A 25,416-nucleotide genomic window follows, 5' to 3' on the forward strand; every position below is an offset into this window, starting at 1 on the left:
GAAACTGAGATACTGAGATGCAAATTCAAACGTACTTGGAGGGTGACTTTAGTTTCTGGAACTATCTAGGTAGAGGGGCATCAGCTGTTTTCCCACCATTCCCAAGGGCAGGTATACCTGGGAATTATCCACCACTTAGAGTCAGTCAGCCAGGCTGGAAACCTGGACCAGAAAGACATATCAATTACCTTAAGAAATACAGAAGCACCAGTGAAAGGACCTAGTCTGAACAACAAGGTTAAGAGGGCTTTTGTGTCACAGACACAGATTCTATTGTGAGAAACTGCCTGGAGTGGTAGGGGCTCCTTAAGACCCAGAAAGTAAACACACAAGTCTAAGGAAGCTCCTGAAATTTACATGGTTCAGAAGACTGCCTCCCCAATGTTATAAAGTCATCCATGGTTGCTGGACAAATACACTCTCAGACAGGCTGAAAACTGTGCAGGGAGCTTTAGGGATGCTGGTTTTGTGGGTTGTTACCTGTACTGGAGTGGTGATCCACCTTCCCTGGAGTAATCTATGTTCTTGTAACTCATCCAGTCTCTTGTAAATAACATTCATAAACTTGTTAGTTCACTGAACTAGACTTGTGGGTGGAATTGTTCTTTTTGTTGTCTGTGCTTATCTAAGTTAATACATGTTTGTTTACGTTTCCCAAGGAAAAGTTACACAATAGCCACCTTGCTGGGATTTATTCAGTGCATGGTTTGAACCCAGGGTTTTCTGTATGGTTTGAACCCAGGGTTTTCTGTATGCTAGACAAGCACGGTAACAACAGAGTTACATTTCCAACCCCGAACTCACAGAGACTTCCTGCCTCAGCCTCCCAAGTGCTGGGATGATAGGTGAGCATCGCCGTGCATATTCGCCGTGCCCAGTTCACCCTGGATATTTAATACAGTGATTAGGACCAATACTGTCACAACGTGGAAACTCTTGAACTGTCAGTGAACTAGGCTCAGGTTCTGACTAGTTCCTGATCTCTGTCAGTACGTCAGTTACCTTCCGTGGGACCTGATGATGTCTGGGAACTGTTTTGGTTAATATCACAGCTTTATGTGACCATAAGGTAGCTACAGGGAGGGGCAATCCAGGAAGAGCCATCCTAATTGAATACCCTTTAACTGTTGGTACTGACTTACCCTGGCCACCAGGGGGCAGTGCAGTACCATGGTTGCCAGCACAGACCCCTTCTGACCGGAATTACTTCTGTTTCCTGTGGCACCAGCTAGAAATCACAGTCGAGGCAGGAAGAGCTTCTAGTTTGCTTTTTGTGGCTGTGATTAAAAACAAACCAAACAAAAGCTGACTAAAAGCAACACGGGAGAAAGGGTTTTACGAATCCAGGTTACTGTCCCATACGGCAGGGAATTTGCAGAGGCGGAGTCAGTTTGCCTCAGTCAAGTTTAGAGACAAATGAACGCACCCAGGCTGCACTCTGCACGTTGCCTGCTCACTTGCTCACACTCAGCCAGACTCTGCATAATTCTGCAGCCCAGAGCCCCCTATCCAAGACCTGGGGTTACCCACAAAGGTTGGCTCAATTAACAATCCGGACAATCATCCAAAGATATGTATGTCCGTAGGTCAATCTGATGTGCGCCCCCCCCCCCCCCCCCCCGTTTGAAACTCTTTTCTCAGCTGATTCTAAGTTGTATCATTGACAGCCCAAACTAACCAGTATAAGCAAGGGCTGTGAATTTGAGGTCAGCTTGAGCAACATAACAAGACCCAGTTTTAAAAATAAAAACAAGACAGGGTGTGGTGGCACAAGTCTGTAATCCCAACAGCTGGGAAGAGAGGTGGGAAGATCTCTGTGAGTTCAAAGCCAGCCTGGTCTACAGAGTGAGTTTCAGGACAGCGAGGGCTACATAGTGAGACCCTGTAAAACACAAACAGACACACACACACACACACACACACACACACACACCCTAAATAAATAAACCCAAACCAAAATACTTCCCTCCCCACCAAAAACAAAACAAAACAAAACAAAACAAAAACCCAAACCCAGAACAAGTAACAAAAGAGACAAGTGCATCTCCACCCCCTAACTTTGATATTTTAAGGAGATGTTGGCTGGGGCAGCTCCAGCTGCAGGAAATTTGAGGCCATCCTCTGGCTTTCATGAGTACTCTGCTCACATGTACACACACACCTCATTAAAAAATAAGGTCTTTTAAAAAGTTTTGGTTTCAGCAGCTATGAAGAAATAATTAAAATATATACCTATTTGGTTGGTTTGGGGGACTAGGCAAAACAGGATGCCAGAAGCTCATGAAGACTTTATCTGCTTACAAACAGGGTCCTTTATCCAAGGTTAACAAAGCAAAGACAGCAAAACTCCCCTGCTCCCTTGTCTTTCAGTGTGTGAGCATACAACTTCCCTGTGAGAGCATGCAGCTCCCCTGTGTGAGCATGCAGCTCCCCTGTGTGAGCATGCAGCTCCCCTGTGAGAGCATGCAGCTTCCCTGTGTGAGCATGCAGCTCCCCTGTGTGAGCATGCAGCTCCCCTGTGTGAGCATGCAGCTCCCCTGTGTGAGCATGCAGTTCCCCTGTGAGAGCATGCAGCTTCCCTGCTTTCAAACAGCTTTCCTGGAATAAAAAAATCTGCTTGTGTGAGTTTGGCAGCCCAACACTAGCAGTGTGTGGCAGTAGAGAAGAGGCCTCAGTTGTTAATTTCTATTTGGCAGTTCTTATCTGTGTTCAGTGTGTTGTGATCCTAGTCTGTGTTGCCTTCTCCCTGTCTCCTTCCACTCCTGTAACTCTCCTCATGCTCCGCCCAACTGCTCCCTATCCTACTTCGTGTGTGTGTGTGTGTGTGTGTGTGTGTGTGCACTGTATGTCCCTGTTTGTGTCTGTGTGCTGTATTGTATCTGTGTGCTGTATATATGTAGTCTATGTGTTCTCTGTCTCTGTGCGTGTGTATGCACGCACTTGTGCATGTTTGTGTGCATGTGCACTTGTGTATGTTTGTGTGCGTGAGTGTGCTTGTGTGCAATAGCACAGAGTGTAGAGGTAGGAGGACAGTGTGTGGGATTCCCCTCTCTCCTTGGGGGTGGGGCTTGCCCAAGCATCTTTACCCGTGGCCACTTTGCTGCTTCTCTAGGCACACTTAAAATACCCAGCGGACACTCACTGCTTCTTGGAAGGCTCAGGATTAGAACACAGAGAATTTGCTTTCTTTGTTTTTTCCATTTGCAGGGTTCTGCCCCGCTGCACATGCGTCTCTGGACAGCTGACATCAACAATAGGAATCCCTGCAGGATGTCCTGCTGGAACAGCCTTCGTCTGGGTCTCTCCTGGTGGTAGACCCTTGTATAGTGCCACTCCACACCACAGGTTCTTTCTCCAATGTAATAGGGGATTGAACCCGACCCATGGGTCTGTTATAACAGATGTATAGTCGAGGGACTTCTAACACAGCAGAACAGGGGAAGACACGGTCCCTTACTTAGGGAACACAGTGTCCATTCTGCACAGGCCATTGCCGACCAGAAACAATTGTGACTGGTCCCTTGCAGAGTGTGGGGAGGCAGACAACGATGTTGGGTGTGGAGCTGGGGACACACAGGAGCTTTGTCTGAGTGGCTGGCAGTTCAGCTAGCCTCACAGTCCTCTGTTTACCACGGAAAGTCAGAGACCCAAGAAGCTAGAAATCCGTGAGGCCGAGGTCAGAACTGTAGATGAGGACAGACCTAGACCCAAAGCACACTGACAGCAAACAAGGAACAACGTAGACTTGCTTTTCTCAGAGCAATCAAGTCATTATCGTTGTTTACCCTGTGATAAACAAATGGCCCGAGAGCTGTTTATTAAAACAAAACACTCATACTCATATTTATACAACAAAACATATGTACGAATGTCACCTGTCTTTCATCTGTTTCCATATGATTCCATTCCCTAGGGAGGTGGTTCTGAGCTTTATAAGAAAGCTAGCTAAACGTGGGCCTGGGAGAGATCCAGTAAGAGAGTCTATGGTTTAAAATAAATAAATTTAAAAAAGACTCCCCCAATCCCAAATGTTCCAAACAAACAAACACAAAGAAAAACAAAAAGAAGAAAAACTAAATAGTTCAAAGAAAGTTGGCATCTTGGTGTAAGGTGCTTGTGTGATGTGGTTTACTTAATATTAAAATAGAGATAATCTAGCTAGGAAGCTGGTGGTGTGTGTGGTGAGGAGGCCGGTGTCATGGGTGGGCTTATGCCACCAGCTATCGGTTTCAGTGGGAGCCTTTTGACAGCATTTTTTCATGGCACAGAGCTATTCAGATAAATAAACAGGATAGCAGTAGATCTTGACGGCCCTTGTGGTGCACAGTCTTGCCTGTACAAAAGTTCCTGTAACCAAACATCCAGGGTTCGTGATTGTGGCCAAAACAGCAGGAGGTTTTGCCTTCATGGCTCTCTCGAGTTGGAAGCTGAGGTCAGGGTATCAGCCAGGCTGGCCCCAAGGTGGTAAGGAAGGCTTTGTTACTGGCCTCTCTCCTCCTCTCACAGAGTCCGTCTTCTCCCTGGATCCTCACTGTGTCTTTCCTGTCACATGTCATATTGAAAGCTGTCCTATTGGATGGTGTCCTGCCTCAATGACCCACTTAATCCTGGTTTCCTCCGTTAGGTCCCATTAGATAAAGTCAGACACTGAGGTTCTGGGATTCGGTCCTCAACATGGGGATTTAGAAACAGGGGACACATATACATATAGGGGACACAATTCAACCTCAACTGTATCATTATTGTTGTATAATGAATCCTCTTTATGGGAATCAGGGAAGGGGACCACCTGTATAGCATGTAATAAGTATTTTACATGAATCCTTGGGCCTGATTATTCTGCTATGACTTTATTTTTTAATTACATTTTTATGTTGTATTGTGCATGTATTAGTATGTGTTTTGTGTGTGTGTATGTGTGTGTGTGTGTGTGTGTGTGTGTGTGTGTGTGTGTGGTGGGTAGGTGAGTTTGTGGGCATGCTATAGAGACCTTGTGATGATCAGAGATAACTTGTAGGACTCAGTATTTCCCCTCCACCATGTGATCCCAGGGACTGAACTCAGGTCGTCAGGCTTGGTGTCGGGCACCTTTACCACCTCTCTGGCTTCCTGACATCATTTTAACATGTCATGTGATCATATGGTCCTCGGCTCCTTTGATAAGTTTCTAAATGGAAACTTTTTCACTTTCAGGAATGAGTTATTTGCACCTCTCTGTCACAAGTCCAGCTGGACAGGCAGCGTTTCTGTGCATGAATAAGAGCCATCTTATCTCTGAGTCTACACTTGGAGAACCAAATGCCTGGGTGAAGTGGAGTCACCCAGGGTGAGGAACAGCCTGAAAGCCACAGTTTTACTCAGTGTGAAGTGACTTAGAGCAGAGAATAGCCCAATCTTCACATAAACCACAGACCCACCAACAGGCAGGGGCACCACAGTAAGCATGTGGCCTAGCACACAGCAGCGGGCTCCTACACAGTCCAAGTCACATCACAATGAGAACCACACTCACAAATTCCTGTCTTCATACCTTGAGTAGTTCTCCCTCTCTCTCTCTCTCTCTCTCTCTCTCTCTCTCTCTCTCTCTCTCTCCTCTGTACATAGGGTTTCAGCCCTGCATGTTCCCCAAGTTCTTGACAGGGTTCAGCCAAACTGTCATCTGCCTGTCCATTAACTTTATGTGCCAACCTGACACAGCCTAGAATCATCTGAGAAGGGAGCCTAAATTGAGGGATTCCCCAGATCAGATTTCTCTCTCTCTCTCTCTCTCTCTCTCTCTCTCTCTCTCTCTCTCTCTCTCTCTCTCTCTGTGTGTGTGTGTTTCCTTGACCATTATTGATATTGGAGGGCCTAGCCACTGTGGGTGGCACCATTCTCTAGGCAGGTGGTCCTGGGCTCTGTATGAGAGCTAGCTGAGCATGAACCTGGGAAGAAGCAATATTTCTCGATGGTCTCTGCTTCAGGTTTCTGCTTGAGTTTCTGTCCTGACTTCGCTCCATGGTGGCCTGTGACCTGGGTGTTTCAGCTAAAATAAACCCTTTCTTCCTCCAAGTTTCTTTTGGTCAGAGTGTTCTCTCACAGGAAACTAGAATACACCTGTAGACATTTTTAATCCCAATCCAGGGTTTCTACCCTACCTTTGACCATTTAGTTCCCGTACAAAAGACATATACAACTTTTATTACTTACAATAAACCTTAATCAGCACTAGAGCTGGGCAGATGGAGCCTGAACCCACAACCCCAAGATTAAGAGTTTTATGTTTTATCAACTGAGCTAGCTCGGCTAATTTGGATTTGCTCTGTAGTTTAGCCTGGCCCCAGACTCACAAGAAACCTACCTGTCTTTGCCTTCGTCTCCCAAGTATTGAGGTCAAAGGCCTAGATTTATTTGTTTTCTCTGTGTATGTAGCAGGAGGCTTTCCCGCTACTGCTACATTGTATTTGCAGTGGAGCTCAGTGACTGGGCAGTATGAGAGGTAGGTGGAGTGAGGAGCTGGGAGGAGAATAGAAGAAGAAGGGGAGGAGGAAAAAAGGAGGCCAGCAATGATGGAGGAGGACGCATGGTTCGAGAGCAGTCCTGGGTAGCTACTTATCAAAAGGTTAGATATTGGGTAACAATTCTAATTGTGTGGACATCTTGTTATTTGAGCATTTCCAAATATATAAATCCACTGGGTGATCTTGAAGCATTAAGAGTCTTCATTCTACCGGGTACCCCAAGGATGGCAGATATTGTCTGGGGTTCAGCCGAGCTTTGTGGATGCAGTGTGATGGATTGGCAGAGCCATCCCCCACGTTGGCTACTTGTGGGTGCCAGGACCTGTGCACCTAGCTAGCCGGAGCACCAGTCAAGAGTCGAGGAGCAGTGAGAACATGGTAGCTGCTTGAGAACAAGCCAAACCTCCCCTACATGTGTAGCCTTGGAAACATATCAATTTCCATTTCTTTCTCTCTTCTTTGGAGATTAATATCTCTGTGGATAAATATACTTATATCCCCTTTCTCTTTATATAAATTACACTTTTTTTTTTTTTTACATATAACTTTATTTAAATTCCCTTCTATTTACGGTATAAACATAGTTTCAAGTCACAATGTATTTACTGAGTTTTTATGGCTTAGGCCATGTGCTGTGTGCCAGGCCGAGCAATTGCCAATTCTCCCATGGAAGCCAACATTTATAGAGACTGGTTCTTCATACCAGCATGACACCCATTTTAAAGTTAGCTCTCATGAGTTGTCATAGTTTTCCTGTGAAAACCTCACATTCCAAGGAGACAGGCTGGCTGCTCAGAGTAACAGAAACTCTACCCTATTTTAGTTCTCACAACCATAGCTGTTTTGTTGTCATCGTCGTTGCATAAAAGTAAACCAATTTTGCCCCAACACCAACTCTGGATCCCCACATTGACTAACAAAACATACCTTTCTTAGAGAAAAATGTTTTGGGGGAACAAAAAAGCATTATCCTTCAATTTAAAATTATAACATAAAAATTATAAACATATCTTCTAAATATAGTCATATCCATGTCTATTTCCTGCTTAAGCCGTAGGCCATGGGCTTTTTAATTGGCAGGTAAAATATCCACACAACACACACTATGGTCTCTACCCCTGTCCTGATTCACTTTCTGCCTCACACGGCTTTGTCTACAGCAGGGCCTCCTTAGCTCTGTGGCCTCCTTAATCCTATGGATTCAGCTGATAACCTGCCTAGATAGAGATACATTGTATCGTGACACATAATGTTTGATCTGAGAGTTAATACTGGTCACTAAATTTGGCTTATAAAACCCCATCTTTGCCAGTGGCCTGCTATCAAAGGAAATGTCAGGATTACCCAGCAAATGGCAGCCAACGAAGCTGATGTAATACTTGAGAACATATATTTAATGCATTGTGGAAAGATGTAAGTGTATCCCTCCATGTCTCTAGCACAGCGGGCTCATGGTCATCCTGGGGGACGAGAAGGCATGTGGTATGGAGGGACTTGGCACACGGGATCTTCAGTGGGTATAGTGGTGGGGAATGGCCTTAGAGAGGGGTGAGGCTTTGCTTGGGGTGTTGATTATGTGGTGGTGGGATCCTGGAGTGAGCGTGTAGCTTACAGTGTGGATGCAGGGTGGGTGCATGCATGTGTGACGTGCCTTTAGCTTTTGTTCAGATGTTTCTTTTACCCTTTGTCTTGGCCTTTGTTCCCGTCTTTGTTGGCCTTTGTTCTCTCTTTGTTTCACTCTTTGTTTCAACTTTCTTTAGCTTTTGTTTGGTCTTTCTTTAGCCTTTTGTTAAACTTTGTGTGGCCTTTGTGCAGCCTTTGTGTAGCTTTTGTTGTAAAGTACATCTTGGCTGAGGACCCATCAAAAACACCTTCTGTAATGAAAACTCAGACGAGATGCTCTCCCTATATATTCCGAGTGTACTGAGGTCGCCCAGCTCCACCAGGACCTGCTATCCACAGGAACCTTTCACAACAGCCATTACCTGCAGGTAAGGGGATCCCGGAGACTCTGGTTCACGCTGTACCTCAGGTGGGAAGGAAGGGTGCAGACTCCTATTGGGAAGCCTGCCAGGATGTCAGTCGGGGGTGGGAGGACCTAGAATAATGGAAACTGCAGAAGAGAGAAAGAACAGTCATTTATTCTGATCTGGGCAAAGGGACCTTCGGGAACATTCCTTCTAACATCCTGGGTTTGTCTGCTCCAGGAAAGACCTTGGATTTTCATGCTTGGAAACCTTTGTTGTTGGAGAGAGATCAATGGTGGTGTTGGTGTTTCCCCTAGTCCCGATTTCTTCTTTTATTGATTGTCATGACTTAAAAATGAGTTTTTGTGGGGCTTCGTTCCTCCAGTTAATGGTTAATGGGGAAGAGAGATGTTGTCTTTAGTTATGTAACCATGTAGCACTGCTAAGTTGCCCGCACTCCTGGCAACAGAATCTCACCCATGCCCCTGTAAGTGGCCCTAATGAAATTCACTGGATTTTAACCCTACTCCCCTAAATACTCATGGAAGCAGAGGGGAGGCTAGTTGGGAAGTGGGGGGTCTTCAGGAGCAAAAATGCACACACACACACACACATACACACACACACACACACACAGACAAAGGCATGGAGTCACAGACAGTTGTGAGCTGCTATATGGGTGCTGGGATTTGAACTTGGGTCCTCTGGACCCAGAGCAGTCAGTGCTCTTCACCACTGAGCCATCGCTCCAGCCCTGAGACAGAGACATGGATATGACTGGAACACATTATGTACGTGTGCAAAAGTGTTGCAATAAAAGTCATGATTACATACAATGAGTCTATGCCAACAAAAAACATTTAAAAAGGAGTAGAGTTAAAGAAGGAATACAGGGGAGTTTTTATTCTCATCTGGGAGAAGCTTAAACCCAGCTGGACTTGTTTGTGGGGTGTGCAGCCTGAAGACCAAATCTTCACCCTGAGTGGAGCCATGTTAATGCTTTGTCTCATACAGAATCTCTCAGAAGTCTTGGGAGTCTTCAGTCTTTGGCTGAGAGAAAAAGTAAAAGAAAGATCATGTGTCGGGGGAAATGAAGCAATGCACTTGACTAGAGAATTAGGAAGAAAGGTTTTGAATGCTGTGAACAAAAAAAGGGCCGCAGCCAGGTGCACAGATCTGCAGTTTGGGGAGTATTTAGGATGCGGGGCATTGCTGGTGAGTGTATCTCAAAATTGCTTCAGATTTATAGAAAAGTTGCAAGCAGTATAAAGAATTCCAGCTGTACCGAGTTTATGCAAATGCTGCTAGAACATTACCACATTTGCCTGGTCATTCTCTCTATATGAGCGAACACATGCACCTCACTCCCTTCCCAGCCACCTGAGACTAAGCACGCTCACAAAGCTAACACTGAGTATGCAAACCTGTTATCTGATCTAGAGGCCCTGGTTCCTTAGCACTTTCAGCAGCCAGTCCAGACTCACACATTGCTTCTGGCTGTCTTGTCTCTTTAGACTCCTTTAACCTGCGAATGTGCCCAGGACAGCCATTCTCCGACAATCTTGGTGTGTGTGTGTGTGTTCAGGAGTGTGCATTATGGATGTATGCATGAGTCGACTTGTGTGTACATGTATAGAGGTCAATGTCATGTGACTTCACCTTAGTTTTTGAGACAGGATCCTTCCCTGAGTCTGAAACTCATTATTTGACCTAGACATGTTTGCTGGGATCTGCCTGTCTCCACCCAGTGGGCACAGCTTCTCGGTGCCCATGATTGGCTGTGGGTGTTGGGGATCTGAACTCCAATCTTACACTTTGCACAGCTAGTACTTTACCCACTGAGCCATCTTCCCCTGTTAATACATTGGTGGCATTGAAGCTGTTACATTGTTGAATCTCCTTCAGTGTATGTTTGGTCTGAGTGACCTTGAGAGGAAGCAGCTTTCGATGGGGTTAGATTGAATAGTGGTTGGATCAGGCTGCTGCTAAGCTCTTAATCAAGATACGTCCTCCCATGGTTCCAGCACAGACCTCACCCTTGCTGGGAAAACTGCTGTATCCAAACAGTCACCTATAGTTTGATGGTGCATTCTGTGCTTATAGGGTTATGGGGCTGGGAGCATAGATTGGTTGGCATCACAGCTGGCCACACCACCCTGTGACCATACCTGGCCACACCACCCTGGGATCACACGTGGCATGCCACCCTGGGATCACACCTGATCACAATGAATAAATCTATTCCTGCTTTTCACTAACTAGTCTCTTTAACTGGCCTGTGAAGAAAGAAAGCCACACCCAGCCTGTTTGAGCTGGCTTGAGCTCAGCTCTGGTAATAGCCTTAGGTATCCTGATTGTTGTGTTTGGGACATCAAAGTTACTGTGTGGCTTGACAAAGGCTTTTATTTTATTTTATTTTATTTTTGATTTAACGTGTATGGATGTTTTGCCTGCATTTGTATATCTGTACCACATGCATGTCTGAGGTCCAAGGAGGTGAAGACCTTGGGTTCCCCGGATTTGGAGTTAAGGATGGTTATGACTAACAAGGTTGTTGCTGGGACCAAACCCAGGTCCTCTGCTAGGGCAGCCAGTGCTCTTAATTGATGAGTTACTTCTATAACCCCTGATAAAGTGCTTTATAATTAATTATATATCCCATGATGTGCCATCTTGGTGGGGAAAACGGAGACACAATGTCTCCTTTTTCTCAGTCAAAAGAATTTCGGACCAGGACATGTGAAGTCCAGGAGGTCAGGGGAGTTTTGTGGTGGAGACTTAACCTGCTCTGAGAACCTAGAAGGTGGCCAGACTCCTGGGGTTAGTTAGACGATCAGCTGGGCTCCGGGAAGGACTGCCTTCTGCTGGCCGAGCAGCTTATTCTGCTTCCTGCTCTTCCGGTGACCCTTAAAAGCATTCGATAAAAATTTCAAGGCGTTTAATAAAAATGGTGCAGCTTCTGTGACAGTGACCCAGGCACCAGTCTGCTTAAAACCAACCTGGATTTTGTTATTATTCTGATAGGATGCTATAGGATAATTGGACAGGGTTATCACAATTCCCAGGAGCAGGGGAACCACGGGGCCACACCCCAGGGCCTCAAGGGAGGCACAAATAAAAACCAGGTGTAAAACCCTCTATTATTATTATTTATTAATTATTGACCTATATTGTAAATATTCTCCAGGGCCCAAGTTCACTGAAAAGACTACATCATTTCCTCTTAGAATTCGTGTTTCTTTAAGATGACTTAGTTCTTGCATAAGGTGACTAGAGTCTCACAAGTGAATAACCTACTAAATTATAGATTCTGACTGAGGTGGGCACTCCAGACCACAGTGCTTTCCCCAGTGCTGAGACTATGGAGAAGCGGTTCATCTTTATGCCTCCGTTTACCTGTTCCCACATGGAGCGTCTCATTAAGATTCAGGCTCCCAGTTCCCACTCCACTCCGGGAATGGTCTTGATGTTAACCAGTTATGGCTGTGTAGTTAACTTGTTGGTAATACTCAGTGTTGCCAGGAGGAAACTAAAGAATCCTGGGAGTATGGTATGCATGTGGCCACACACAAAACAAAGTAATAAAACATGAACAAGTAACTCCAGGATTTCTGAATGAACTGGAAGTCTACATTCAGGTGTTCCTGGTTTTTTTGCTTGTTTGTTTTTTCCTTTGTTTTTGTTGAGACAGTTTCCCTATGTAGCCCTGGCTGTCCTGGAACTCGTTCTGTAGGTCAGGCTGGTCTTGAACTCAAGAGATCCACCCTCCTCTGCCTCTGGAGTGCTGGGACTAAAGGAGTGTGCCACCAAAGCCAGACTTTTTTTTTTTTAAAACAGCTTGTACCACATTTCATTTCATCCACCCACTCAATTAACAAATATTTGTTGAGTCCCAATGGCCGGCACTGAGCCAGTACCTGGTGATCAACGTGTGTGGAAAACTCAGACTTTACACTTTAGTGATAACAATGTAAGAATCACACGGGGTGGGAGTGGGGGAAGGTGCTTGGTAAAAACCGAACTTCCTTTCTCTGAACAGCTTCCAAGAAGTTCTTCCCTGACAGAGGCCTCTGACCAAACTCAGGCCAACAGACTTGCATAGCAACTGCTTTACTAACTGAGGTGTTTCTCAGCCCTGACTTAAGGCTTTTTACTTAAATTAACGGGATGGGTGTCATATTTTTTTCCTGTAGTGATGCGGTGGCATACAAATTAGCATGAAATGTTACCAGTGTGTCCTTCCTCATCCCGCAAACTAGCAGACAGCGTTTTTCTAGATTCATCTTAAGGCTGTGAGAGTGAGTCTCCGTGTGGAACACACTTGGCTGAGTTGCAACCATGTAGCTAGTTCACTAACTGACCAGTCTCTGCACTACCACCTCATTTCTAGGGCAACAAAGAATCAAATGAGAGGAAGACAATCTGGGAGCGGAGTCCTGGCTGGCAGATGGGCGCGGATGAAAACACAGGTACGGGCCTGCATCTAAACTGTTGCATGAATGATTACAGGTATTCAGAATGTCTCACAGAAGAATGTAAAATCAGCAAGAGACTGAGTGAAATAACTTTCCACAAGGCGAGCTCTCTTACTCTTCCCTCCTTCCCTCCCTACTTTCTTCCCTTCCTTATCTTTTGAGAATGGGTCTCTCTATGAAACTCTTTCTAGCCTGGAATTCACTATGTAGACCAGACTGGCCTCAAGCTCACAAAGATCCTCCTGCCTCTGTCTCCTGGGCGATGGGATCAAAGGTGTGTGCCGCCGTGCCCAGCAGCTGAAACCCTTCTTAGAGCATGTCAGTTATCTCCTGGCATTCTCAGTCTGGAAATAGAACTATGAAAACAAACTCTGTGTTGGAGAGACCATGACCCAAGTCACCATTTGTCCGTTTACAACTTTTTGTACCATGCACGGTAGCTGTCCTATGAAAAGACTCTTTCTCTCTCAGACCCTCCGGCTTCACTCAGGGGATCATTTGTGTCTTTGTCTTAGCTTCATCTATCTGTCTCTCTGTGGTGCTACTTTGTGCTTCACGTCCCTCTAGAGTGAGATCAGTGCCATCTTTCCCTTCATAGTTTCTTTGCTCTCCAGTTAAACCAGCATTTGAAGCGTGTGCTGTGTCCCTGTAGGGTCTTCAGCTGGTCTCTCTCACTCACCCTTCTCCACTGGTGGATTTTAAACAGAACTCCTCTCTCTTTCCACCACAACTCCATCCATCACCTCAGCGCCAACTTCCGGCAGTTATAAAATAAAGGGACCAACACTCCAGTGTATTTGCTGCTCTGTCCCCTGTGTCCACTGCCACGCTGTGGACCTTGTGGACACTTTACCACATCCAGGCTCATGGTCAAGGGTTTCCTCTAGACCCCCAAGAGCTTCTGGTTCAATAGCCCGTGGTCCACACTGCTACCGGGTCTCCTTCACCCACTTTACCTCAGATCTTTCCCTTTCTTGTTCTCAGCTGATGCTCTGACTTCCTGTTTCATGGAAGCGAGTGGATGAGAAATTCTTCCAGCCCCATTCACCTCAAGAGCTTTTAATCGCTGAATCATTGCTCGCCATTTGTCTCCCACCTTCTGACAAGGGCAGGCATTCAGCCCTTCCCCTGTGTTTGGCATTCTAGGGCCTTGTTTTCCCTCAGGAACGTTATTGGCTTTCTTCTGATTATGTTTTGCCATCTTCTCTTCTGAAGATCTTTCCACAAACACATTTACATATTCATATCTCTTTCATCACACCAACTAAACAAACAACAGATCAACAATCACCAAACCTCAGCACCTCCCTGAAAAGGCCTCTGAACCGCACACCCTCCCCAGACCCATACTCTGTCTCTCCATTCTCCAGCGTCTGGCTTGTGTTGCTTGTGTTGTGTTGTATTGTGTTTTCTCTGTCCAAATCCTTAGTTGAAATTCTCTCAACAATCTGTCAGATGTGGCTTCTGTTTCAATCACTCCAAGGAACAACTCTTGCTGTGGTCACCAGTCACCCCTGTCCTTTTATTAAGCATCTCTGGGAGTTATCCAAGGCAGCTGACCATTTTCTAAGCTCTCCTTGCCTCTGGCTCCCCTGACCTCACAGCTCTGAGACTCCTCCCACTCCTTCACTTAACCTGAAAACCCGAGGTTCAGGCAGAGTTGTTTCTCACAATCCTGGACAAAAGCAACTTAAGGAAAGATGGCTTATTTCGGCTCAGGGTTTGAGCGTGCAGTCAGTCCATCACAGTGGAGAAGGCATGGCGGCAGGAGTGTGAGCAGCTGGTTCCATCACATTGGCAGCAGGAGGCACAGAGAGATGACTGTGGCTGCTCAACTTGCTTTCTCCTTTTTATTAATTTTGAGCCGAGGAGGTGATGCTGCTGCCCACAAACAGGCTGGAGCTCCTCTCCTTCCTTAAATTTAGCCACCATGTGGCTTGTCACCACATTCAAACACTTGATCTCCAGACACACTTTGTTGAACACATCCAGCTGGTGCCTTCAGACACCTCAGCTGGCCATGGACCCAGGACATGATTATCTGTTCACTCTTGGTCCCCATGGAAATTCCAGTGTCCAGGGGCTGGAGAGTCAGCTCAGCAGTTAAGAGCACTGGCTGCTCTTGCAGAGGACCTGGGTTTGGCTCCCAGCCCCCACATGATAGCTCACAACCACTTGTAATTCCAGTTCTAGGGGAACTGAAACTCTCTTTTGGTCTCCACAGGCACTGCATGTACATGTTGCTCTCTCTCTCTTTCTTTCTCCCTCTCTCTTTCTTTCTCAACCTCACTCTCTCTCTCTCACACACACAAGCAAAACACACACGTAAAATAAAAATAAATCTTAAGAACATTCCTTTGTCCATAGGCTATAACATATGTATAATTATAGCTGGAAAATGGTGTACTGTTTATGTAGTGTTTAGATTACCATACTTCTTGAATGTTATCTTGCTCCATTGTAGTAACTAATGTTTTCATACCCAAACATGTGCCTAGTGTATTTGTCTATGTGCTTGAGTTGCCAATCTTGCTTTATATATATTCTTCTCTGTAGAGGTGCTCCAGGCAGAGATCGCTCACCAAGAAGTACTCTTACGTAGCCTGTGAGATAGTTTTCTGTGGAGCAGTCCACACTCATTCGTCTTTGTTGGCTGACAACAAAGAGATACGATAAGGCATTTAACATGGCTTTGTGTTCCCAAATGGGCAGCTGCCTCCAGGATACTGGATACTGGAACTCTGTTACTCTGTTTCGTCTCAAATAGTCTCCAAATCCCTGTTGGATTTTTGGCATCTTGTGGCTGTCTGCACAAAGGCTCTCTAATTCAAAATAAATATCTGTACAGCATTGTTCATTATCTGACACTGGTTTGTCACCAGTGATCAACTGCTCAATTTCATTGTATTAGCGTGTAAACGCACTCATCATCAAGGAGACATATCCCTGGGGGGAAAAAATCTCTAGCAGGCATGAATTACAAGTCATCCAGCCAACGGTGGCATACTTCTCTTTTCTATCTCTGTTGCTGTGGATTGGTCAGCACAGAAGTTGTTGTGTTTACTTGTAAATCTATACTCAGAGGGACCCATTAGTTTCTGGCCCAAGAGAAGATTAGGGAGGGTTAGGAACTGCTAATGGTCTCTCAGGGAGCAGGTGGATTTATTCTGCCCTGTTGATCGCTGTTTTCACAGTGGAGACATTGGCTCCATACCAGCGCCTGCACCCACTACTTTCTTGCAGGGAGACAGGGGTTCTTTGACAGCCCAGGACTCTCTGACTTATGATAGTTCCTGCTATAAATGTAAACAGCAGTCAGTGTCCAGCACGTGCCCCTCCCCTACACTGCCCCATGCCCCTCCCCTGCGCTACCCTGTCCCCTTCCCTCCCCGCACTTTCCCGTGCCCCTCCCCTGCACTCCTCCGAGCCCGGTCCCTGCACTGCCTGTGCCCCTCCCCTGCACTACACTGTTCCCCGGCCCCCACTTCCCCATGCCCCTCCCCTGCACTGCCTGTGCCCCTCCCCTATAAGGCCCTGTGCCCCTCCCCTGCACTACCCTGTTCCCCCCCACACACACACTTCCCCGTGCTCCTCCCCTGCTCTGCCTGTGCCCCGCCCCTGTACTGCCTGTGCTCCTCCACATATGGCCTCGAGCCCCTCCCTTGCATTGCCTCGTGCCCCTCCTCTGAACTGCCCCCTTGCCCCTCCCCTGCACTACTCCGTGCCCTGCCCCTGCACTGCCTGTGCCCCTCCCCAATAAGGCCCGTGCCCTTCCCTGGCACGCCCCGTGCTCCTCCCCTGCTCTGCTTGTGCCCCGCCCTTCACCTCTCATTGGCTATCCGCTCCTCTCTTTGCTGATGTCACTTTTTCCTTATCTGTGGGCCCATCAGGATGGTTGTGACCTGCTATCTCCTTGTTTTTATTTCTTTTTCTTTGAGTATCACAGTCAAGCATATCTGGAGATAACTACCCGCTGGGCAAGGAACATGAATTAGTGGGTGAAGGGGCTTGTCGCCAAGCCTCGCAGCCTGAGTGTGGTCCGTGGGATGCCTGTAATTGGGAGGCAGGGACAACTCTGGTAAATTGTCCTCTGACCTCCACATACACAGTGATGTATACATCTCTGACCTCCACATACACACTGACGTGTACACCTCTGATCTCCACATACACAGTGATGTACACATCTCTGACCTCCACATACACACTGACGTGTACACCCCAAATAAATAGATACAATATATTTAAAAGACTATTCCTTCTCAACAATTTGCCTGCTTTTAAATTTCTTATTTGCCCCAATCCCACGGGGCATTGAACTGGGATCAGAAGACCTGGAAGAGAGAACTGGAGGACAGGGGAACGCAAAGAACTGTTGAGGCCCACACTCGGCCTCAATGCTTTGCCTCAACACTTTTGGGGCTAAGTGCTCTGGTCAAGAGAGAGTGTGGCTCTTGGGGCAAGAGACGCGAAGAATGGAGACAAGACAGGGTATGATTCAGTCTCTTCTATTTTCTCAAGTCTCTCTTATTGAAGGGAATTCTGAGGTATTTATATACACAAGCAGGAGAACACAGGTGAAAACACTTTACCACGTGCACCTTACAGCTGAGGTCACTAAACAGCAAAACAAGCTATGTGGGATAAACAATATATTTATCAGAGTGTGCTTCAGCTGTTATAGGCTTTTGACAACCAAGTCTTTCATCAGGGCATATGGTTCCAGATGGCTGCAAAGTTGATCTAGCCGCTTTCTGCTTAAGTCAGCTCCCAACAAAGAACGGCAGCTTGTCTATATATAGTCTGATCAAACCGTGATTTTAATTTTTTCACACAGGGGTTATATACACATAGAGACAGGATGTGGGGAAGGGGATGACGCAGGAATGTAGGTATTCTCAGGGGGAGTACAGATATCTTCCAGAACAGGGTTTTGGCTGGGTGAAGAAGCAGGGAACAGGTCACTATGACTCTGTCTATGATTCATTTGTTCTTATCTAAGCTGGTACTTTCCACCAAGGATACCTATGCACAAGACCTATGACTACTTGCTCTTATCCAGGCTGGTAGTTTTCCACTAAGGCTGCCTGTCTACAAGATCTATAGCTATCTGTTCTAGAGTCAGTGTTTCCCCACAGAGACCAAGACTTTGTGTTAGCAGGCATGTATGGCTGACTTAGGCCTATGGCTGCTTTAGGCCTTCAGTGTATAAGTAAGGTTGCTCCCGACACTTATTCATAGAGTATTTTTGATTTAAAATCCTGATTACTAAACTATGATACTTTCTTACATTAGAACATTTTCTTCTACATCAGAACAGGATGTCAAACTTGTAGTTGTATGTCATTACATAAATAAAGAGTGCAATGGATGGGTTCACATCTCTGAGAGTGCAATGGACGGGTTCACATCTCTGAGAGTGCAATGGACGGGTTCACATCTCTGAGAGTGCAATGAATGGATTCGCATCTCTGAGAGCACACTGCTATAACAAACACAGCCAGGGCATGGAAGAATGGAGGAAGCCACAGGCAAGGAGAGCTCTAGAGTCACGTCCAAAGCCATGCCGTCCTTAAACAAAGGAATCATGGGGGTTTTATTGGGGGGTCCGCAGAGCCATACAGGGGGTCCCATTGCCCAGCATGCTCAGTGAGGAACACGGTCATGAACATTGTGAGTTAAGGAGCTCACTCTTGAGCATGCTTGGTTAAGGAGTGCCCTCTTAAGCATGCTCATGTTAAAGTCATGGAACACGGTTTAAAAGATTAAAGGGATGGACAGGAACACCTCTGGGCATGATCTGCGTGCACCATAATGTTTCAGCTGAAAATAAGTAATGGTCGCTTTGAAGGTGCCCTTACACAGGAGTCGCTGCTTGGGTGCCTGCTTTTTTTAGGTGACAATGCCTTACAGTGATTTCTTTGTCTCATGAAGGAGCAGTGTTTATGATCTGTCTTCTTCCTTCTCCCCTTTCTCCTCCTTTTCCTGTTTTCTGCGTTGGAAAGAATATTCTTTCAGACTTAAGAATATATTCTAGTCTACCTTGGTTGGGGTCCTGACACCCCATTTTCTACTTCTCAGCCCTCAGGTGACTTCTCTTCTTTTACTGCTCTGAACAGACACTATGACCAACTCTTATAAGGATGACATTTAATTGGGACAGGCTTACAGGTTCAGAGGTTCAGTCCATTATCATCAAGGTGGGAACATGGCAGCATCCAGGCAGGCATGGTGTTAGAGGAGCTGAGAGTTCTACAACTTCATCTGAAGGCTGCTAGGAGAAGACTGACTCCCACGTGATTAGGAGGAGGGTTTTAAAGCCCATGTCCACAGTGACACACCCACTCCAACAAGGTCACTCCCTAGGCCAAGCGTATTCAACCCACCACATCTGTATCTCTCATTTGCAAACTAGAGTGCTTGAGATATTGTGAGTGCAAGAGAGTTCAGTACACAAGCACGAAGCATGTGACTCTGCCTGGCTGATACTTCACACCAGTTGCTTGCTCTCACCAACAAACTAGGATGTTTGCCTTGATTTTTACTTAAGTATTCATCTTTCCTAGTTTTGTTTCCTGTTGCAGGTGCTTGCTGTCACCAACAAACTAGGATGTTTGCCTTGATTTTTACTTAAGTATTCATCTTTCCTAGTTTTGTTTCCTGTTGCTGTGATAAAACACCATGGAAAAAGTAAATTGGGGGGGGGGGGGGAAGATGACTTACTTTAATCCCAGAATTCCAAGTTACAGTCCATCACAGTGGAGAAGTCAGTCACAATGGCAGGTGCTTGAGACATTTGGTCATGGCATGTTCACAGCCAAGAACAAAGAGCAATGAATTAATTCATGCCAGCTTGTGCCCAGCTCGCAGCTCACTTTTACCACCTCCCTCTCCCTCTCCCTCTCCCTCTCCCTCTCCCTCTCCCTCTCCCTCTCCCTCTCCCTCTCCCTCTCCCTCTCCCTCTCCCTCTCCCTCTCCCTCTCCCTCTCCCTCTCCCTCTCCCTCTCCGTCTCCGTCTCCGTCTCCGTCTCTGTCTTCTCTCTCTCCCTCTCCCTCTCTGTCTCTGTCTTCTCTCTCTCTCTCTTCTTTTTGAGATAGGGTCTCACTATATATAGTTCTAACTGTCCTGGAACTTTCCATGTAGACTAGGCTAGCTTCCAATTCACAGAGGTCCGCCTGCCTCTGCTTCCCAAGGCTGGCACCACCACTGCCAGATACTTTTTCATTTCTTATACAGTCTGTGATCTCCTGCCTAGGGAGTGTTGCTGTCTACAGTGGGCATCTTTCCACATTAATTCATATAATCCTTCAGTGGGCAAGTCTTTCCACATTGCTTAACATAACCAAGACAATCCCACCACAGACAAGCTCACATGCTGAACACAATCTAGAAAATTCCTCATTGAGATCTCTCCCTGGTGTTCTAGTTAAATTAATGACTAAAACCTAATCACCACGTGAACCATCGATTATTTCAAATTATCCCTCTGTTATAGATACATATGTGGATCTGCTTCTGAACTCTCAATCCTGTTTCATTGATCTGTCTTTTCCCAAGCTAATATACTGTTACTGTATTTCATAGTGACTGTTGATATTCTGTATGATACGGATTTCTTATTCAGTGTGTGTCTGTGCGGGGATACATGTCTTTTGTGTAGTTCATAGTGAGTGCTAAATTTGAAAGGACATGGATCTAGTGTTGAAAACTATCTTAGTTGTTCTTGGGTCTTCATTCTTCTACTAGAAATATGGGATGACCTTGTTGGTTACATGCAAATCTGATATTGATCAGAATTACGTTTACCATTTAGATGTACTCAGCGATATTAAGCATACTATGGTATTAAATATATAAGTTTTCAAAAATTTTGTAGATTCAAACTTTTTAAAAATTATTTTGTGTGTCTGTGTGAGTACTTGCACGTGTGTATGCATGTGGACCTTGTGCATGTCTGATACCTGTGGAAACTGGAGAAGAGTGTTGTACTCTTTGACAGTGGAGTTGCGTGTTGTAAGCTGCCTGAAGTGGGTGCTGAGACCCGAACCCTGGTCCTTTGTCTTTAATTGCTGAGCCATCTCTCCATCCCTGATTATGTATGTTGTTATTAAGGTTGTTATTTATTTTGTCTGATGTATTTCTACCTGTAGATGTCCAGTGGTCTTATAGTCAGTGTGAATTGCTTCCTTTATTGTATATATTATATCCTTGAGTTGTAAATGTTTGGATTGTATATACTGACCTATGTCCAGAATCATTTTAAAAATACTTTCAAACAATTTATTTATTTATTACTTATTTTTATGTGTGTGGGCATTTTGTCTGCATGTATGTCTTATGCACCATGGACATGCCTGGTGCCTTTAGAGGTCAGAAGAGACTACCAGATCCCACAGATGACTGTGAGCTGCCATGTGGGTGCTGGGAATCGAACCTGGGTCCTCTGGAAGGACAGCCATGCTCTTAACCCCTGAGCCATTTCTCCAGCACATGTCAGGAATCTTGTTGGACTTTCTCTGTCTCTTTCTTTCTCCCTATCTCTAATAGGTTTGTTTGTAGAGTTTGATAGCCTCAGAATTTTTTTTAGTATGTATATTATGTGTACATGTTCATGTGTATACATGTGTGAGTGTGTGCACATGTACGTGTGGTTGTGTGTGTGTGTGTGTAGACCTGAGGCCAACCTCGAATCTCATTTCTCAGTGTTCACATTGTTGTCTGTGACAGAGTCCTTCCCATTTGCCTAGAATTCACTGATGGGGCTAGACTGACCGGCCAGCCCGCCCCAGGAGTCCCCACTGCTGGGATTATAGACACATCACTACACTGGCTGTTATTTATTTATTTATTTATCCTTTAAAAATGTGAGTTCTAGGGCATTAGCCTTAGGCCTTTAGTTAGCAAGGCGAGCACGTTTCTGACTGAGCTAACTCCCCAGCACGGTTTTTAAATTGAAACATTTGTACAGGCTAGGATTTCAAACAACGATGGGTGACAGTGCTGGTCAGTGCTCCTTCCTCAGGTGTCTGACTTGGGGGCCATGCTCTTAAGGCATTGCATTCCATTCCCATGACAGTGAGAGGTTGGCCGTGGATACTGAGTTTCACTGAGCAATTTCTTTTTAATTTAACTAAGTTATTAATAGTTAATTTGTATGTATATGATATGTGTGTGCACGTTAATGTGTGTGAGTGTGGGCATCAGTGGGGTCTGAGGGCTACCTCAGGGGGATGTCCTCACCGTCCATCCTATTTGAGACAGAGTCTCTTTCCTCTTCTCTGCGGTGTACCCCAGGCTAGCTGACTCAGAGCCTCCAAGGACTCTCCTGTCTTCATTTCCCATATTGCTGTAGCATTGCCGGGCCTTGCCAGCTCTATGGGCTCTGGGATTGAACTCAGGTCCTCAGGTTGTACAGCGGGTGTTTTACCTGCTGAGCCATCACCCTGTCCCCAGTGGATGCTTCCTCAATACACCACTGGCCATGTCTTCCCTTTCATCTGTTGACACAGTACATTGCAATTGCAGGGTTTTCAAATTTAAACTGTTCTGAAACTTAATTTAACTTTAGCTAACTTGTATCACAAAACACTTCACCTACCAGCCTGACAAAAACTTGAGAGTTTCTGTGCTGGAGAGATGGTTCTGCAGTTAAGAGCATCCACTGTTCAACGTTTGCAGGGTTCCAGTTTGACTCCTAGCGTAGTGGGTCACAAGCCTCTGTAACTCCAGTTTCAGGGAATCGGATGCCCTCTCCTGGCCTCTCCAGGCACCAGGCATGTACACAATGCACACACATATGTGCAGGCAAAACAACCATGTAAAAATTTTAAAAAGAAATTCTTTATATTTCACATATGTTGCATTATTCTGGTATTGCCTCTCTTGACCACAGCACGGATATTGTATCTTTTGATGTGGAGTAGGTTTTGATTGTTCCAATCATGTCAAATTGTACTAATTACATACACAAGCTTTCTTCATGAAGAATCTTCTCCTGACGTTGATTTAGGGCATCTCTGATAGGCATCGAATTTACGTGTGTGTGTGGATCTGCTTTTGAATTCTAGTTTTCCACTCCGAGATCCCATTTGCCTAACTTTAGGCCATTGCTACACTACTTTATGTTATTGTTTTAATTAATTAATTTGTTGTAAAATATAGGGTCTCATGTGGACTGAGCTAGTCTGAACTCCTTATGTAGCCAAGAGTGACTTTAAATTTATGACCCATGTTTCCCCATCCTGAGTGTTGGCATCACAGCATGTCAGATTATTTAAAACTCTGGCCTTCGGAAATGCATTTCCATATATGGCATGAGAACAGTTGTTATTGCTGCTTTAGACTTTAAAACACTTTTCTTTTCATTTTTAATATCTTTATTTTTTTTTTGAGAAGTTCACACAATGTATTTTGATAATATTCTTTCACCCCTCCCAACTCTTCCCAGAAGCCACCAGAAACATGGAGTCTGATTTGTGTTGGCCGCCTGCTCTGAGCATGAGGTCTGCCTTTAAGAATGTTCACTGTACCCAGTGCCACTTTGTGCGACCCTGTCTTGCAGCCACTAATCGCAAACAGCTTCCTGTCTGGGGGTGGGACTTTGAACGCTTCTTTCAGCCCTCCATTCTGGGATTTGGGATTTTTGACTCTTCTTTCTGATTTCTGGGCATTTGCTCTTTTGTGAGTGCTGCATGTCTCTTGTACTACCAGAGTGTCTCATCTGCTCTGTTGGTTCAGACGGAAGCTCTCTGTTTAAGATCTTTGCTGATTTAGTAAGAAGTGCATGGCATTTACTTCCAAAACCTTTTGTTTCTTTATGGTGTAGATCTTTTCAATTACAGTTTTAAATTTTTATTCCTGTTATTATCTGTGCAGCTTTAAATTTTTCCCATAGAAATTTTGACATTTTAGTTTTCTCTTTATTTCTGGGTATTTCAGGATTTTGTTGCTGTTGTGAATATATATTTTTTCCAGTGACTTTTCCTCTAATATTTCATCTCTCTGCGTGTTTGCACACTTCCTCTGTCTTTAAATTTTCTTGAATTAGATCAGAAGTCAGGTCACAAGGAGGGAGGAGGGATCCTTCCTCATCAGGGGAAGAGAAGGTTCTGGAAAGACTCCACAGGAGTCTTCCTTTTGAGCAGGGTCTCATTGGGAAGTGAGCCATGCAGCTGATGGGCAGGAAGGGAGCAGGCAGAAGCTATGTGGTGAGGTCCAAGAGTTGGAAATAATCCTGTTTCTTGTGAGCTAGGGACAGGTGGATTGAGTTGGGTTCCCTTTCTCTGTGGGTCTGAGCCATCATCCATGATAACTACCACACCCAGAAATAAACTGTGATTACAGTTGGTGCACATAATGAGGACAAAAACTTTACAGTGTATAGTACTTTCCTTCTCTTGCTATGATAAAACACTCTGGCCAAAAGCAACTTAAGGGAATGAAAGGTTTATTTTCAGTTTCCAAGTCACAGTCTGACATTGAAGGAAGTCATGGAAAGAGCTCAAGCAGGAAGCAGACACCATGGAGGAATGCTGATGGATGGCTCACTCTCAAGCTCATGTTTGGCTAGTTTTCTACACAGCCCAGGAGCACATGCCTAGGGAATGGTGCTACCCATAGTGGCTTTCCTATATCTTTACCAGTCAACACAACCCCCCACAGACATGCCACAGGCAATCTGATATGGGCAGTCCATCAGCTGAGATTCCCTTCTTAGGGACTCTAGCCTGTGTCAAGTTGGCAGTTGACAGTTGAGGCTAACTAGAACACTAGACAATTGCAATCTGTTTCCAGAAACATGCAATATTTTAAATAAAAAATGGAACTTTAACAAATACTAATATGCACTAGGCCAATTTCAAAGAGTAGAACATATAGTTACTCTTTATAGCTGATGCATTAGAATGAGACACCAACTTAACAAAATAGTTTATTCATTTGGATATTGACAATAGGTTAAAAATTATTGATAAACTCAAGAACTCATGCATATTGAAAAGGAAGTGAAGCTGAAAACCTGTCACTGACCTTTGTGGTGTACCTTTGTGGAGTTGTGCTTTGTAAGAAGGTTGACATTAGATGCCTCCTAGTCAAACATAAACCAAAGCACACAGTAAGTCCATGTGGGAATTGTTGGAAAAGCAAAACACAGACATGAAAGCAAAGAGTTCACTGGTAAAGAGAAAAGGTACATGTATAACCAAACAAGGTCCCTCAGAAGAGGCTGGGAGATGCTCAGCGGTTCAGGTGCTTGATTCAGAAGACAGGGACCCAGGTTCAAGCCCCCAGAACCCATATTAATGACAGGTGTATATGGAGGCCCCCTGTAATTCCATATCTGGAAGGCAGAAGCAGAAGATCCCAGATCAAACTGTCTAGCAACACCAGCCATCACCTGCAAGTTCTGGGTTTGACTCAGTGATCCTGCCTCAGTGAATAAAGAGGGAGTGAGTGGAGGATGATTCCCGATACCA

The 25,416-nt window shown here is 45.2% G+C and overlaps 1 protein-coding gene across 2 annotated transcripts in view; it reads left to right on the forward strand.

Annotated features, from left to right (window-relative positions):
* The first annotated feature begins 8,351 nt into the window (after window positions 1-8,351).
* Mobp (myelin associated oligodendrocyte basic protein) overlaps window positions 8,352-25,416 on the forward strand; it is a 32,311-nt gene continuing 15,246 nt past the window's right edge. For both annotated transcript variants that reach the window (XM_076917807.1, XM_076917808.1), the window contains exons 1-2: window positions 8,352-8,491; window positions 12,858-12,936. The gene's annotated coding sequence lies outside the window, so the exon portion shown is untranslated. The remainder of the gene's footprint in view (window positions 8,492-12,857; window positions 12,937-25,416) is intronic.

Source organism: Arvicanthis niloticus, chromosome 21 (assembly GCF_011762505.2).
Source record: "Arvicanthis niloticus isolate mArvNil1 chromosome 21, mArvNil1.pat.X, whole genome shotgun sequence".
NCBI classification, from domain to species: domain Eukaryota; kingdom Metazoa; phylum Chordata; class Mammalia; order Rodentia; family Muridae; genus Arvicanthis; species Arvicanthis niloticus.